This window comes from Nipponia nippon, unplaced genomic scaffold (assembly GCF_047370975.1).
Source record: "Nipponia nippon isolate SJK-2023a ecotype South Korea unplaced genomic scaffold, ASM4737097v1 scaffold_30, whole genome shotgun sequence".
NCBI classification, from domain to species: Eukaryota; Metazoa; Chordata; class Aves; order Pelecaniformes; family Threskiornithidae; genus Nipponia; species Nipponia nippon.
Window position 1 is genome coordinate 2,897,056 of NW_028262348.1, and position 16,553 is coordinate 2,913,608.

A 16,553-nucleotide genomic window follows, 5' to 3' on the forward strand; every position below is an offset into this window, starting at 1 on the left:
TGGCTCCTGTGACACTCCTGCCAGAATATTAATATTTGCCAAAAATCATTTGTCGTTAATCAGCCACAGCACTATCTTTAGTTTTATGTCTGTTCTGTATCTATCTTTATTACCTTGGGCCACTTCAGCTCAGAAACCTGCTCCTCGATGCTCTGCCAGGGACCAGCACCCTGGGAGGATGCAGGTGGTCCCCCAGGGCCAGGTCCCCAGGGTCCCCGTGCTGCAGGGGCAGGGTGAGCCCTGAAAGCAAGGTGCTGCAAAAGAGTAAAAAAAAAAAAAAAAAAAAAAAAAAAAAGGAGATTTCTAGATTTCTCAAATGACTCCAAAGCTTGGTGGTGCATCCATTGGAGAAGCTGTTTAATTAACTTCTGATCTGAACCAAAGCAACTTACTTTTTCCTCCCGGCCCCATCTAAAAGTAACCGTTTCTGCAAGGGGAGTTCCCAGGGAGAGCTGGTGGCTGGCAAGGGACCAGAAAGCACATCTTCCCTGGAGGATTTCTTCATGACTTCCCATAGGTAGATTGCTCACTTGAGGAAAACACAACTGAGAGCTTTAGCTAGCTACCTTGCATGCCATCCCTTGGGGACAGAGGTTGAAGTCCTCCCCATCAGCACGTGGACCTGCTCTGCTCCAGGATGCCCTACAGCTGGCGGGCTGCAAACTCCTGAGGAGGGTCCTGGGCTCCACCAGCATGTGGGAGGGCTGGTGAAGAAAGAGACCCACCTTCCCCCGCTGAGGGGTCTCGTGTCCTGTGGGGAGAATGAGAAGGGTCTCTGCAGGGAGCCCCAAGCCCACAGGCCTGCAGGAGCTCCCAGCCATCACGTCCTCACCATCAGGCAGGCTGGGGGACAGGGGAAACCCTGGGCACACGGTTTGTGATGTGCCACCACAGCCTGAGGTGAGGCCTCCAAGGGAAACGGGGCAGGAGCTAGGCTACAAACCTTGCATTTTGAGTATTTTCATGAAGGCAGCTGAACGCTGCAGGAGGAGCTGTCTAAAGCAGCCTGGAGATGCTTTACCAGGGCAGAGCATGACACGAGAGCGTGTGCATGTTGGTGACTCTCTCCTGTCTCTCCCACACTCCCAGCCAGCAGGTTTTGCAGCCCTCTGCGTAGGATGGAGAGCAGGAGATGGGCATGAAAGCAGGGAGACCCCACGGCTTGTGTCCCTTGGCTGGGATCGCAGCCCTGCTCCACTCCACCAAACCGCCCCCGTGGTTCGGTGACACAAGGCAGGTGGACTTCCAGGAGATGGAGGGTGCAGAAGAGCATCCCTGTGCCGTGCTGGCCACCCCACCCACTGCGGGATCTCTGGCACCAGGGCAGGAGCCTGCCTGGCCCCCAGCACAGGGCTGGGGCTTGTGCTCCCCACCCAGCCCAGCTCCAGGGGAAAGGCAGAAAGCAAAACACCCCTGTGTTATTTGGGGAGGGCCGGGGGCAAAGCAACCTGCACTAACAAAAGGGGCAGGAGAAATCACCATAACGAGGAGCTCCTGTGGCATGGCTGAAATACCAGCCAAGTGGTTTGATTTGGAGGGAGGGGAGAGGGGATGTTTCCAAACACCATCGAGGGGAATCTCAACATTTAAGGGTCAGGCTGTTTCCCAGGGAGGGTTGATGCCCCCACACGGAGGAGGGAGCAGCTCTCCACGCCGTGCGTCGGCAGCACAAGCGGGGCAGACCTGCCCAGGACGTGGTGGCGAGAGGACTTCAGGGGACAGTGCATGGTGGCATGGCCAGCTGAGCACTCACAGCTCAGGACGCAAGTGAGAGGCAGCAGGGTAAGCAATATTGGTGACAAAAGGCACTTCTTCCGAAAGTGGGGAGGCAGCCTGGGGACTGCAGCTGTAGGAGAGGGTTGAGAGGGGCTTTGCAATGGGAGCCTGCAGCAGTTTGAGTTGGCCCTGCACCCTTCCCCAAGTTGCAAGGCTGCTGAGAAGGGTCATCTCCTCCTCTCCTGGGTCCCCCATGCCTGGTCCTGAGCCTACAGAGCACCAGGACATTCCCCAGCAGGAGAGCAGGACCCAATCATGCTTTTCCATTTTGCAGCCAGTCCCTATTAAACCCCCCCTTCCCGCACACCCCCAGGCCCCACAAGCCTCCTAAGGCGGGACATCAGCAAAGCCCATTCCAGAGCCCTGCACATCTCCACCTGGGCAAAGCAAGAGGACAGCCAGCCGGGCGCCCAGCGCCAGTCAGACCTACCCTATCGTAAACCCAATCAATCCAGTGCTAATTTAAAAAGCAACACATTTATCCAGCCTCCCTCCTCCAGCCGACAGCTTCGGCATGCTCAGACCAGCCTGCCAAAGCCAGCAAAGCCCCTGCAAGCGAAGGGCAGGCGCTGGGCTCCTGCACATCAGAACATTGACTTTTCTGCTGACCACCTCCACCACCAGGTTTGGAGACCCGCAGCAGCTCTAACCCAGCGTGCCCAGGGTGACACAGGCACAGAGAGCCACAGGAGACCTTCCCCACGCGGCAGGCGCGGACCTGCCCACCGCAAGCCCGTTCCTGTAAAGGGTTTGCACTGTTTGTGTGTGCCAATTAAAGGGGTCTCATTGCCAGCATCGCAGCTGGGGCCCGGAGCCGGTCCCGCACGGCATCTCCTGCCTACGTGCCTCGGAGCATCGCCCGCTCGCAAAGCCAAACCAGCTCCTCTCCCTGAAGAGGGGGTGCACAAATCCCAGAGGAAGAAAATCCAGCCCCAACAGCCCCTCGGTGGCAGCCCTCGGGACCCCTGCCTGAGCCATGGCAGGCACCCGGGTGGCTCTGCTGCCACCTCCCCCAGGCTTCCTCCCAGAAGATGCTCCAAAGCTGAGCAAAGCACCTATTAATTAAAATAATGCTCCAACCCAGTGAGGAACAGCTCTGCCCCTTGGGTACCCATGGAAGCAAGCAGGGATCTTGCCCAGGGAGTTTCTAGCTTCCAAACCCCATTTCATTTGTGGGGGCAGAGCCGGGAAAGGGTGAGGCCTCCAGCAGACCAGGTTTCTTGTGGTCCTGGTCTGACCCACCTGAACCCACCCAGCCACGCCGGCTCTGTAGCTGTACGCAAAGCACAAAGCCAGCTATTTTTCTACTGGCAAAGCTCCTAGCTTGCTCATGTAGTTTGGGGAACAGCCTAAATGCCGCCCTGCCCGGATGAGAGCCCTGTGGGAACAGACCCCACGTCTGCCGTGCTGCTCGTTCAAGGAATACCCCACTACAGTATGTACCAAACAAGCCAGCGAACCCAACAACGCAGTGCAATGCCACAGGCTTTGTTGGAGACACCGCAGATGTCCATCAGTGATTTTTATAATCATGGTGAGGCCCACCAAAGCCACCCAGAGGCATCGAGGAGCATCTTCCAGCCACCAAGCCGAGCCCTGCGCACCCCTCATCCCAGCTAACACCGCCAAGAAACCTGAAGAGCCGAAACCTGATCCACCCTGCAATGCTTCTCTTCCTACCCAGTTCATCCTGCAGATGTTCAGAGAGTCCACCCAAGATGAAAGAAAGACCATCAGAAGATGAAAAGCCTACCCCAAAGCTCAGAGCTTGCACGCAAGACCCTGCGCTCCCCTCGCTTGAACTCTTAGCCCAAACCGATGGGCAACTGTAGTTCAATTTACAGGGTGATCACAACCAAGAAACAAAACTCGGAGTTACAATATTCATGACCAAGCCGCACGCTTAAAGCGGTCGGGAAAGGTTTGTTGAATACATTCAAATAATTAATACATATGAGAACACTGCAATTCCCTCTTTGCTGGTCCACAAACAGAAAGAAGCTAAATTCATTAGATTAATATTTGTTGAGACTTATTAGTTTAGCTCTAATTTCATGATCAGATGGCATTTTCGGGAAGTTGAAAAGCAAGCTCTAAAGATTCATTGAACCTAAACCATGGCATTAAAGAGCAAGCAATTTAAAAATTTTCCGAGAAGAAAGCCTGTGCCCAGTTGCTGGTTTGCTTTTAACACTGTTCTCCCACCAACTGGGAAATCAGCCGCTTTTCTTCCTTACCCAGTCTCAGGCCAGGGCTCAGGCTTGTTAATATGAAAGCAAATAAATGGCTCCTCTGGCTGACTCGATGGCGGGATGCTCGGCGGAGGGAGTCAATACTGGATCCCTCCCTGGGGTGAGCTGGCGCAGCACCTCAGCCAGGCTCTGGGTGGTGGAGCTCCCATACTCGGCCGACGGAGCATTTCCCAGCCTCTGTCAGTCTACAACACTTGACCTAGCAACGGCCGTTCAAAGAGTCCCCACTCAATGCCACCAAGCCATCTCCTATGGGCAGATAACGAGAGCAAGGAGCCTTCTCCGGGGAGTCAGCCTTCCCGAGGCAGGGTTGCCTCCTGGCTTTGATGGTGGCCATCTCCACACACCTCATAAGACCTCAGAAGAAGGTCCGGATGCTTTTAAGGCATCTTCTAACTGAACTGGACGAGCAAGACTGGGCTGATCCGAGTGGTGTCCTTGGCGGCCAAGAACCAGAGTGAACCGCAACCCCTTCGCGCCAGGAGACAGCACCAAAGCAAAGACCTTGCATCCGAGCTGAGACTTCCCTGTATTTCATTACCACCACCCGGAGACCTCATTCAATAAACCCAGTAACTGCAGTCTCGGCATGACAGGAACGTAAAGCACGGCTGCCGACCCCACCTCAATCTCGGCTGCTCCATGCGTGAAAGCTTCCAAGCCCCTGGACCCAGGCAAAATATTTCATCATGAGGAAGACTTTGTACAGCAAAGAGGGCTTCACTGCATGCGTCAAGGAGCTGGAAAGAGCAAGAAACGCCCAGTGTACAGTTGTCCAGCAAGATTCCTGTCCCAGACTGGGCTGGATGCTGGAGAGCCTACCTGGGCCATGGTCTGCAGGTGGTGGGGAGAACCTGGACTCATCCCTGAAGGCAGCCTGGGCCCATCTCTCCTGGGAAGGGCACTCCACTTGGAGGTAATAACATGCTTCATTCCCTGCTCCTTAAGGAAACTTTTAGGGAGGCAGAATTGATTCTGAAGTGTTATTATCTTAATTAGAGCACACATTTGCCACTGCTGAAAAAGCCAAGGGCCAGGTTCTCAGCTGGTGGAAGCCATGGGAGGATCTCGATGCCTTTGCACCAGCTGGGGAAAAAAAAAAAAGAAAACTCAGGTGATGCTGCCGCTGCCAAGATGCCAGCGACCTTCCCAGGGCTCGGCTGCAGCATCTTCCTCCCCCGCCGTGTTTGCTTTGGCCTCAAGCTCCCTCTTCGCCCGGCCGGAAAGGTCAGCACCCCCCCGGCAGAGGGGAGGGCAGGAGCAATCACCCCCCTGGGTGACCCCTCGCCCCGGTCCCCGCGCTGCCCGGGGCTGACGCGCGCCCAGCCAGCTGCTGGGTGGCTGACCCCTGCGGGTCCCCGCGCTGACAAAAGGCCTATCTTCTCTCCGCCTAAATGATTTAAATTCTAATCAAACATCATTTATAGCACATCTCGGAGCTGTCTCCCGGGAGCTGGTCCCACGTGAGCCGTTGCCAGGGCAACCGGGGGGTCTCATTTCAGAAATGTCAGATTGCATTATTGTCTTCACACTTCTCTGATAAGCCGGTGTCTCTCCTTCTCCCGCCACCCCTCCTCACATGCCAGCCTTCTCCCCCCCTTGCCTCCCCGCTCCCCGGAGGAAATCGCCGGCTCCGTTTCATTCCTTGCCCTGCCAGCACCACCCTCCCAACACGCGGTCTCCATTGGGCTCCGCTGCCTGGGCCGGTGTCGTGGTATTTTTGATGGAGAAGGAAAGGAGGGCTTGGTTTGTGTTGACCACACTGGGGTGGAAGGGGAGACGTTCTCATCATCCCCCCCGACGCTGCATCCCCTGCCTTGATATCGTGGTCCCTGGCGTGCCAGGGTGCTGTGGGGCCGTACAGGGCTACTTGTTGTCTTCCAAAAAAAAAAAAAGGGGCCAAGGGTGGACACAGAGTTCAGAGCAAGCTCTGGTGCCTGCCCAGGTGAGCCCCGCTCTCCCACAGTCTTCACAGGGGACCTTCTCTCCCAAGAGCATCTCCCAGCACATCTAAAGCAGGGTGTCCTACAGGATCCTGTACCACAGGAGGACACCGCAGCTTCTCCTGCCAGGGCTTCGCAGCCTGCCCTGCAGCAGGGGCGAGCACTGGGGCCCACCCAGGTAAGGGGCCCATAGACACCTTCTGGAGCATGGCTGCTCCTCTACTCCACAGCGTTCCCCTTGGAGAGGCTCACCTTGATGGCAGCAGCGCTCAAAGCCATCGCCCTGTGCTGTGAGAGCTGCCCGTGGAGGAAAACAAGCAGCACATGGAGAAAGAGCACCTTTGCACAGAGAAACTTCTGGCCTTAAATACCTCCCAGCTTCCCCCCCAGTTAGGTTGGCCCATGAGCAGGGCTCCTGAGCCAGCTCCAGATCCACAGCTACGTGGCCAGGTTCTCCCAACCAGCCCTGCTTCCAGCAAAGCTGTGGAGCCCAGGTCAACTTTCTTGCTTCACTCCTACCTTATAAAATGACCTACAAGAACCACTTGATAAGGATCTACAAACTACCCAACCTAGCAGAGCCCCCATGCCCCTCACACAGGACCAAGGGGGGACAGGTTGAAGCAGTTCAACATCAGACAACTTTAACTAAGGTCACAACCATGTTGAGCCAAGAGCCCATCTGACACAGCCAGGTAAAATAACCACCAAAAGACAAGAAGAAAAGTCACCAGAAAAAGAGCACAGACACCTCACACAGTGTGAGCTAGATCATAGCCACCATATATACACACAAAGCCTTCAGCAGGCAGAAAGGCCCCATCTCTCTCCAACTCAGCACCTTCTCCTTGACATGGTGGTCACTGCTATCATAGGCAGAGCACATTACTTCTCCTGGGAGCACCAACAACCCAACCCCGGGAGACTATATAAGGTTCAGGTGCCCCTCATTCCCACCTCTTCTGAAGGCATTGCCAACTCATCGCAGCCAGCTGTGCTGCTTTGGCCGTCCTCCAAGCTGTGTCTACCAGCGAGGTCCACCTCCATCCCCGCAGGGGTCCTCGCCTCCAGCTCCCAAAGGCCAGGCTGATGTATCGACGCCATGGTTGGCTGACGAACCTTCAGGGAGATCTCGCACAGCTCTGAGCCGGGTCCAGCGCAGCCGTGGTTGTCACACGCCAGCAAGGATTGCCTGCTGAGCTGCTGGGAATTTGATCCTGGGGGAAAATGGTCCTGTTTCCACAGTCCTGGGAAGGGTTTGGCCAGGAGCCGGTGATGGTCCAACGACCCCAGGGCAAAACTGGGGTGTTTTTTATGATTATTCTGCCGCAACTTAGGGGCGCTGGGTGGGGGGATAAAGCTGTGCTCGGCGGTTGGGTTTCAGGCTGCTTCCTACAGGAGCCGATGTGACCACACGTGTTGTGCCTGCCCATCTCTCACGCCGTCTCAACAGTCCCAATTCCCCTATTTTTAACCCCGTTTCCCTGCATCCCACTGGAAGGGGATGGGGGGTGGCCCCAAAGAGCCAGGCCAGTTGCGGTGCTGTCCCTGCGGTCCCCGGGCACTGGCTCGAGCCCACATGCACTGTCCCGCATCCCTCCATCCATCCCTCCATCCATCTGCCGGGCACCTCGGCTGCCTGATAAACCCCTAATGAACCTCCTAACACTGCCTCTTCCCAAAGAATAAACCAGCCCTGGCCCAGGCGGTTAATATTTAACTGAATAAGGGCCATAAATATGGAAAATGGGACTTTTAATTAAATAAGCAGCTTTTAAAAGGGCCCTTGGGCCGAAGAGGCTTTTGTTTAAATATGATTGATTTGACATGTCCTTTCCCTCCCGCTTTCTCTCGCTCTCTCCCTCTCCCGCTCGGTGCAGGGACGGGAAGCAGGCTGGTGCATCGCGGTCCTGCTGCGGGACCCAGCCAAGCTGCCTGCTCCCCTGCCTGCTCCCCAAAAACCTGGCTGTGGCATCAAGACGCAGGTTTGGGAGCATGGGAGCACCCAGGTGGGTACCCGGAGAGGGACAGCCCTTCAGCTCATTACAGCACATCTGATTTTTAAGATCTACATTGGAGGAGAAGGTTTCCCCCTGGCTGCTGAGCCGTCCTTACCCATCCCAGCCTTGCACCCCCCGGCGCAGGATCTGGCCTCTCCCATCCATCCAACTACATGGTTTTCCCCATGTAGGGTACAGCGGATCCCTAACAGAGGGGATGGAGGGGAAACTGAGGCAGGGAATGACCGGCCACATCAGCAGCACAGCCAGGGGAAGGGACTTTGCCCGGTGCTTCGGTGCCAGATTCATCCCCCCAAATTTCACGGCACACACACAGACTTCGGCTGCAAAGGTGCAGTAAAAACAGGTCTTAATAGCTTTGCTGTTCTTTGACATTTGGGTTTTACTCGCTGTAGCAAGCGGCACTAATTACTTCTTAGTTACCCAGGCGTCGCAGTGCAACCGGAGCAGGGGGTTTATGGAGTGCCACGGGCTGCCGGGGGGCACCGGGATGTTTCCAGGCCTGGGAAGACCCTGGGGAGGTGTTGGGGCATGGGTGGCCCTGGCCGGACCAGCAGCATCAGCCCCCGCAGCAGGCAGCTGCCCTGGGCTGAACCGCCGGCGCTGACCCCCTGACTGCCAGGAGCATCTCCTGGCCACCAGACTTGGCTCTTTAAGAAATAGGAGTGGGGTGAAATAACGGGAGGCTGAAGGTCAGAAATTATTGGGAAAAGATGGGAGGACTGGGAAAAGGACCAAGCAGGATTGTTGCTACATCGTGGTATAAACCAGAGCTGTGCCCACATCTGCAAGAGTGGATGCAGCATCTGTCCCCGGCTTGACCGGGGCACAGAGACGCTGGAAAAGGCACCGGAGCAAGAAAGATGTCCCCAAAACTGAACGGCCTTGGGGTGAGGGATGAGTACAGACTCTCGGCTGGTTTGCTCTGTGTGTTTTTCCACCAGTGGTTCTCTCCCATCCATCCTCCGTCGACGTCGTGGGCCTCCCTTCGCTCCGTGCAGCCGTGGCAGGTTTCAGCCGTGAGAGCACAGTTAACTATCTCAGGGGAGGCCAAGTATTCCCTGTGCCTGTTGCTTCGATGGGATTTCACAGGCGAAGATATGGAGATGGGGAGAAAAAAAAGAGAGCACTAACTTGGAAAATAGCAGGTTAGGCTTCACATCGCTTCTGGCTATCCTTGGACATGAAAATGCCCATCCATAAGGTTCCCAGAAGGATGGTGTCCTCAGTTGGAGTCAGACTGTGCTGCTGGTGGGACCTTCTCCCCCAGAAACCACAGTGAAAACCTCTCTAAATAGTTGGTGAGATCCCAAACACTTGAGGCAACCGGAGCTTTTCCCTGGGTCTGAGCACCCCAAATGGTGACACAAGTCATGGATGGTGCCAGGTCCAAAGTCTGCTCAACGCTGGGGTCACCAGAGGTCTTTGGGAGCAGGCAGGACTAGTGGCCATCGGCGGTGGCACAGGGAGAGCTGCTCGCCCTGTGGGTCCCTTCCAGGCACCACGGCGTAACTCCGCGTCCCCTGCGACACACGAAACCCGGTGCAAAAGGACGGGCTTCTGGTTTCAGTTTGCTCCAAGATGAAAACGAACCTTGTGTCTCAACCTCACGCTTTCAGCAGGTCACACTTCCCCCTGGCATCTGGCCTGAGTTCCCCGTCCCAGATGTCATCCCCCAGCCAATATCTCCCTCCTTGAGGACAGCTTTCTCCTGAGCTGCCTTCCATCTACAGCGACGTACCCTAATTCTTCATACACATCGCTAAACGTCTTGTATTTTCCCTTTAAAGCACGCAAGGCACTGCCTAGATGAGTTCGTGATGAGCCCGCACGCTGCACCCCTCCCACGGCAGCGGTGCAGAACAGCTCCTCTCCTCCAAAGCATCCTCAGGCACCTCCAGCGTTGGGTGCCCTCTCAGACACTGCAGAGTCCTAATTTTTCTCTCCCTGAAATCCAGACACTTCTCAGCCCTGGTGCGCAGCTTTTGAACAGTGAAACATCAGGGAATCCTGGTGTTCCCTTGATCCTCGGTGCCTAAAATCACCTTCTGCGAGCCCTTCCCCTCTGGGTGCCAGTGCTGCCTTCTGGCTGGGAGGACGAGGGACATTTCTGGAAGGGGCAGCTCGGGAGATGGAGCCGGGGGACAGAGCCCCTTCCTGGGCAGGGGTTTCCTGGCTCTGCCCCTCTCCTGCTAGAGCCAGCGGAGGATTTTAAGGTTTTCCTTTTAATGCCTGAACAACCTGTTTGAAAAGCAGAGCCCACACCTTTCCCAGCTGGCTCCCAGTTAGAGGAGATGGAAAAACCTATGGTCCACCTTTGGGTCAGACGGGGGTGTCCTGGATGTCCCCAGGTCCATCACATGTGGTGCCCTGCTGCAGTGTGAAGCTCGGCGCTTGGTCCTCAGCAGCACGAGGGCATCGCTCCTCCCGCCGATTTCCATGGATGACGATGCCAAGGGGTCCCAAGAAATCCCACCCCAAACCACAGCCGAAACCCCAGGCCGGGCCAGCTTTAGTGCTCAGCCCTGACAGAATCAGTGGCATTTTTTGGAATTCAGGCTCAAATTAACGTGAGAAAAACAATCCGGACACACAACCCAGAGCGATGCATCACCCCGGGAGGTCTGATGCCACGAGCAGAGCTGACCACACGGCTGCTCCCGGGAACGCGAGGCAAAAGGCAGAGCTCGCCACGGTAGCGCAGAGATATTTTTTTTTTTTTTAAAGGTATGCAGTTCTCAAAAAGAAAAAAAAGAAGGAAAAAAAGGCCCTGTGTTTGCAGCCAACACGTGTAATCTGTTGCAGCCCTTGTCAGACAAAACAGTTTTGCCATAAGACAGCGATTCCCAGAGGGGAAAGGGGCGAAGTGAAAATACTTTATCAGCTGCGTACATATGTAAAGCAGTACCCTGGTTGAAAAGCAAAGCCTCTTTCCCTTTGAAAGCCGGGAAGGGAGAGACGGGAGGCGATTGCCTGAGAGCGGGGACAGAAATGACACAGGCACAAAGCCGAACGCGGCAAAGCCCAGGCCTCCCTCCTAAAATATGCTTATCTCCCTATCAGACCGAAATAACTACCTAGCTGGGGCGAATATGTATTAAACAAACAAATCCAAACAAACCTGAGATGTGACTCAGTTTGGAAAACTCTTAAAATATACGCGTGGTATTTAATGTACAGAAATTATCATTGAATTCAGCTGTTAAGAGCAGGTTCTGCCAGAGTCCCTGGGCTCAGCAGGGGAAGCGTCCATCGCCCCAAGTTTCTGTGCCACCAGGTTTCTGAGATGAGGGGAGTCACGTTCCTGCCCGGATTTAAGAGGAGATCCTCGGGCAGGAGCTGCGGGCAGACAGGGGCTCTTCCTCCCGCTCCAAATTCAAGGTGTGTTTAAAAGACTGGGAATACCAAGACCTGGACGCGTGGCGTAAATCAGCCCTTGGGTTCACAGGACGAGTGGACTCTGCTGGCAACAAGTGTGCTGGCTGCTGAGTCCCCAGCGGAGGCCTCTCCCTCTCCATCCATCAGCGAGAGACCTGAGAAGATGGAAAAAAAAAATAAATTAATGCCACGTAGCAGCTCCCTGCCACTGCCGGCGAGACGGCGAGGGGGACTCGAGCACTCTGCTGCCGGGCTGGGGGGGACACAAGTGCCTGGCTCCATCCCGGGCACGGCTGGCTCTTCCAGCGGGATGGAGAGCCTGGGGAGGGGATGAGACGCCGGGGCGCTTCCCGCAGATGCACACAGGCAGGAGGGAGGTAAGAAATGGGATGGGGGGAGGAAGCAGAGAAAAGAAAGGCGAGAAAGAGGAGAAGAAAGGGAAGGAGAAAAGGCGGCGGGGGGAGAGGGAAGGAGCACGCGTGCGTGCCCATCTGGGCGATGCATCACATTGAAATTGTCCCGCATTAAAAATTCACCAGCCAGTGAATTTTCAAGGGATTTGTAGTAATTAGATGACAAAATGCTGGCAAATCTCAGGCTTGCCAAAGATGTTACTCAGGGGTCAAAGACTCGACACTTTTGGCTGGGTAATTTGTAAGTGTCAATCACACTCAGCCATCAGAGAGAAAGGAGAGATCTAACGGCTGAATCCTAACGAAGTCCAAGGCTCCTGCCTGCCGTCACCCTGCCCGCCGTCGCCCTGCCTGCCGTCGCCCTGCCCGCCGTCGCTCTGCCTGCCGTCGCCCTGCCGCCGCGCTCGCTGCAGGGCGCACAGGGCTCCAGGCGCACCAGCTGAAACACAGAGTGGGGTGGTTTGGGTTTTTTTTTTTTAATTTAAAAAAAACCCCAAACTTCCCAGTTTTCATTTTTCAGCCCCAATTTCAGGTGGGAGGAGCGCCTGCTCTAGTTTGCAGCTGCCTGGGGGTGATGTGCCTGTCCTGTTTATCCTGCCGGGGGGGTGCAGGACGGTGAGCTGCCATCCCCCGGCGCCAGCCCTCCGCAGCCCCGCATCACTTCTTCCGACACATGCTTAAAATTGCTCCTGTTTCCCAGGGCTTTCTTAGCCCAGGCTGACACACTGGGCTGGGTTCGGCCAAAAATGAAATTAAAACAGCTCCTGCCTGCAATCTGCCTGTTTCTGCCTCCCCATCAGATGTTACAGAGCCTTTGGAGCCACCAGCACCACCGCATGGGTTGTCTCTGCCTGCCTCAGCTCTGTCGAAATAAGCTGGGTTAATTTAGACACCAGTGGGATGCTCCCAGCCCCAGGGGGTGGCAGGGGCAGCCGAGGGGGTGGCCGTGCCACCGGAGCGGCTGGAGGGGGGTCCCGCTTCGGGCTGAGCCGGCGGTGGCAGCTCGTGCCGCACACCCGCCCGGAGCCTGCGGGAGAAAAGAAATTAAAAGGTTTTCTACTTCATTGGCTTAGAAATCAGACCACAAAATGCAAAATTCAAGCTTTACCCAAAGCGCCACGACAGATCTCGATCCCGGCCATACACTAAGTCTCTGGTGTGGGGCTCAGGCAGGGCTCAGCCTTGCCAAGGCTCGGCGGGAGGGAGGAGGCTGAGGTTAAGCCTGGGCTTTGCTGCTGGGTTTTCGGGGCAGGGCGGACCCCGCGAAGGCAGGGTACGGCCCCATGGGGATGCCTGCCCGGAGACTTAGTGTACAGCCGGGACAGAGATCTCTCATGACTCTTTGGGTGAAGCTTTAATTTGCATTTTGTGGTCTGATTTCTAAGCTGATGAAGTAGAAAACCTTTGGACTGATCAGAGGGCAGCACCCAAGCACTTCTCCAGCCCCAACAGCATCAGCGGGATGGCTGCAAACATGGGCTATGCTTAACTCCAAAAAGATTTTAGGTCACCAAATGTGGGAGAGGCAGGAGCGTGATTTCTTCTCCATCTCTTGTGGCTTATAAAGCTGTCCTCATTACACTTGCTAAACCCCACCTCCGGTTTTGGGCCGTGAGGGACGGTTTAAGCTGTAGGGAAGGGACGGAGGGACGCGGGGGGGGGCTCCGGCCACCAGCGCTGCAGTGCTGCAGCTGCCGGGGCATTGAGAGCATCCATCATACCCCAAGGAAAAACACTCTGCACACTCCAAAACCACCTTCCAACACACTTAAATAAGCCAAGTCACAGGGGAAAAAAAAAAAAAGGTTTGTTTGCTCCATGCCACCCAGCGTGCTAAATTTTGCGAGCGTCCTCAATCCAGCGGCACGGGGAGGGGAGAGGTGGCGAGGGGGAGCGGAAGGGCAGGAGGAAAATCGCCTTTGGCCAGAGTCGCTGCGGTTTATGGCGAATCCATTGCGATTCCTTGCTGTAGGACAGTGGGACTGTAATATCTGGTAACTCAGCCAAGCGGCAGCACGGTGCTCTCCAGCCATTGCGCTGCCCTATATAAGGGAGCTAAGGGGACTGTAAAAGTGGCTGTAGGTTTCTCCTCAATTTAAAAAGTCATTTAGCAGCTGCAAAACACCGCCTGGCAACAGCCGGCCCTCGGAGGGGCATCCTTCCTTCAGCCACTCATCAGCTGCATTTCGAGCTCCTCTTCTGCGTATTTAAATAGCCCGAATCACAGACCGAGATCTGCGGAGGTGCTTTTCTGTTTTTTTTTCATTTATCTTCACTTTATCTAACATCATCTTAAGATGCTGCTAGAGGAACGTTTGTGGGGAAGCAGCAGCTGATCTGCGGTAAGGAAGGACTCTGTGACCTCCCGAGCTCGCGTTGCTGCTGCTCCGTCCGGGGTTGGCACTCGGGAGCCGTTTCCCATGAGCCGGGGGTGCCCATGGGGCAGCACCTCCTCCCCCTCGGAGCCTGCTGCCGGCAGATGAAGACCGAGAGCCCACCTCACCGCGCCTGAACGCAGCTCCTACCGCTGCCTCGCTTGCTCTGGCAGGAGAAAATTCAACAGCAGACAAAGCAAAATTTGATTTGCAGTTGAGTGAAAACGAAGAAAACCTTTTCCCCCCCCACATCACCTCTCCTGACACAGGCTACAGACATCCCTCTTGCTTTCTTACTCTTACTTTTGCCTTCAGAGGCAGCACCACATGCAATCGCTGTCCTGGCAGCTTTGCTAAGCCCTGAGCTGGGGACATCGCGCGTGGGGACGTGATGACACCGGCTCCGTACCCTCCGGTACGGCAGAAGCGCTGGCAGGACGCACGGTTCGGGCACGCTAATGCCCATCAGCCCAGCATGGTCCCGGGGCTGGAAGAGAGAGCTGAGCCTAATTACATGGCACTAATTATGGACTGTGGAACGTAGGGATCCGTGCTGCTGCAGGTCCGAGCCTGGCCGCTGCTGCCCTGCGGCAGAAGAGGTCGGACCTCGTCCCTTCTCCGGGGTCCTCCCCCATCGCTGCTCTCCAGTCTCCCCGCTCTGGCGCTGGCATCGCTTTCCGTATTTCACCGATTCAGGTCACACCGTGCACGCACCCGCCTCAGCCAATGTCTGTTCATATTCTCCCTTCCTAGCTCCAGTTTGGGGTGAAAGCCTCCCTTGTTAGCCAATTTGGATACCTATTTACTATGAATTACTGAGCCTGATTATTATTCATGAATGGCTAAGTCTGAAATCTCAAGCCCTGCCATGCGATTTCTCTCCCTCGCCAATGCATATATTTAGGGAAAACAGGAGGCAGCGCGTCTCAGTCACACGCAGCCGCGCACTGGAGAAAGGAAAGCTGCCTCCTCGCTCTCCTGTTTTATTTCCCGGCGAGGAAGGTGGTGGTGGAAGCTGGAAGGTGGTGGTGGAAGCTGGAAGGTGGTGGTGCCGAACACTGGTCATGGCGCGACCCAGGGTAAGGTCCAGACATGCCGTAATATGAAGGAGAAGCTCGTGCTCCCCAAATCCTGAGCAAATCTCCAGCCAGCATCCCAGTCACCCATCCCCACGGGTGGCTGCAGCCTGGGATGAGGCCAGTTTGCCGCTGTCCCCGTCCATGATGGGGTCCAGCTACCAGGAGTCACCTTGGCCGGGGCTGCGCCCGGCTGATCCGTGGCAATCGGTTACCCAGCGGCAACTCGTCTGATCCCTTAGACACAGTCAGAATATTTTAATGTTGGCTGCAGGGAAGGGAAAGGAGGTTTCCGTGCGAAGCGGGGAAACGATGGGGCGGCAGCAGCGGCATCCCTGGGCTAGTCCTCTGGCAGGGGAGAAGCAAACAGGGTTTGCAATGGCAAAGGGCTGGTGGAAGGAGGAAGGGAGACAATTAGGAGCTGAAGAAAAGCAAACCTCGACTGCTGGTTAAAACAGGAGTTTGCAGCACACCTGCACACCCGGCAGGGAGCCAGGCTGCTCCCGGCAGGGATGCGGGAATGGATACGGCGCACAGCGGCTTCCACCTGTAGGTCTGCACCGCACTTTGCAAACGGGGAAACCGAGGCAGCGAGGGAAGGTCTCCGCGGGAGAGTATCGCTCCGCCAGCAGCATGCCTGCCTTCGCGCCGCTTCTTCCATCTCAAGGGAGCAGCAACCGAAACACCGTTTTTTTTTAAAAGCCCAAACCCTTCCTGCGTGTTTCTTGCCACATCGTGCTCAGGAAGATGACTTCAAGCACCTACAGACAACGCGCTTACTGCCTCTGCGAGCAGACAAGCAAAGCTGGTAGAGTTGCCCAGGAGAAGGCGATGGCTGCCAGCGCCAACAGGCAGAAAGAAAGGCTTGAGATCCCAGAGCTCCTGCCCAGAGCCGGCAGCTGCCTGCAACGCAGGGGCTGGAAAGCAGCAAGCATGGCACCGGGGGACGCGAGCTCTTCCTGCAGCCCTGGCAAAGGGCTGGCGAACGGCATCTACGGTGCTTGCTGCGAAGAGACGGGCTTGCTTGGCCCTTCAGCGCTTCCCAGAGCCCCGCTCCGTGGGGCACACCTGGGAGGAAGACTTCGCAAAGGCAGGATGGGACTAAAGAGATGAGAAGGGCTGAAATTCGTGATCCAATGCTGTAGTGCAATGGTGATGAAAAGAAACCACCCGTGGCTGGGCAGAGGGACAGGGGCACGTTGTAAGCAGCAGCAATTCAAGCCCGCAGCTTGGGAAAACAACAGAGCAGGATGCTACCTGCCTGTCCGTGTCTGCACCGAGTCCCCTGCCTCCTCCCGTAGTGAGAGAAACGACATAGA

General features: G+C 55.9%; 1 protein-coding gene and 1 long non-coding RNA gene across 4 annotated transcripts in view; both read right to left on the minus strand.

Annotated features, from left to right (window-relative positions):
- Positions 1 to 3,767: 3,767 nt before the first annotated feature.
- Positions 3,768 to 6,862, minus strand: LOC148054405 (uncharacterized). Of its 2 annotated transcripts, none has more exons than XR_015707230.1 (3): positions 6,813 to 6,862; positions 4,851 to 5,114; positions 3,768 to 4,768 (listed from the first exon to the last, which is right to left on the minus strand). It is a non-coding gene; the product is annotated as an uncharacterized LOC148054405 (long non-coding RNA). The 2 variants fall into 2 exon arrangements; XR_015707231.1 differs by having other exon boundaries at positions 6,766 to 6,860.
- Positions 6,863 to 10,770: 3,908 nt separating this feature from the next.
- Positions 10,771 to 16,553, minus strand: part of RBM19 (RNA binding motif protein 19) — a 74,250-nt gene continuing 68,467 nt past the window's right edge. The window contains exon 25 of one of the 2 annotated variants that reach the window (XM_087768496.1): positions 10,771 to 11,525. The gene's annotated coding sequence lies outside the window, so the exon portion shown is untranslated. The remainder of the gene's footprint in view (positions 11,526 to 16,553) is intronic. The other variant, XM_087768494.1, reaches the window with a different exon arrangement.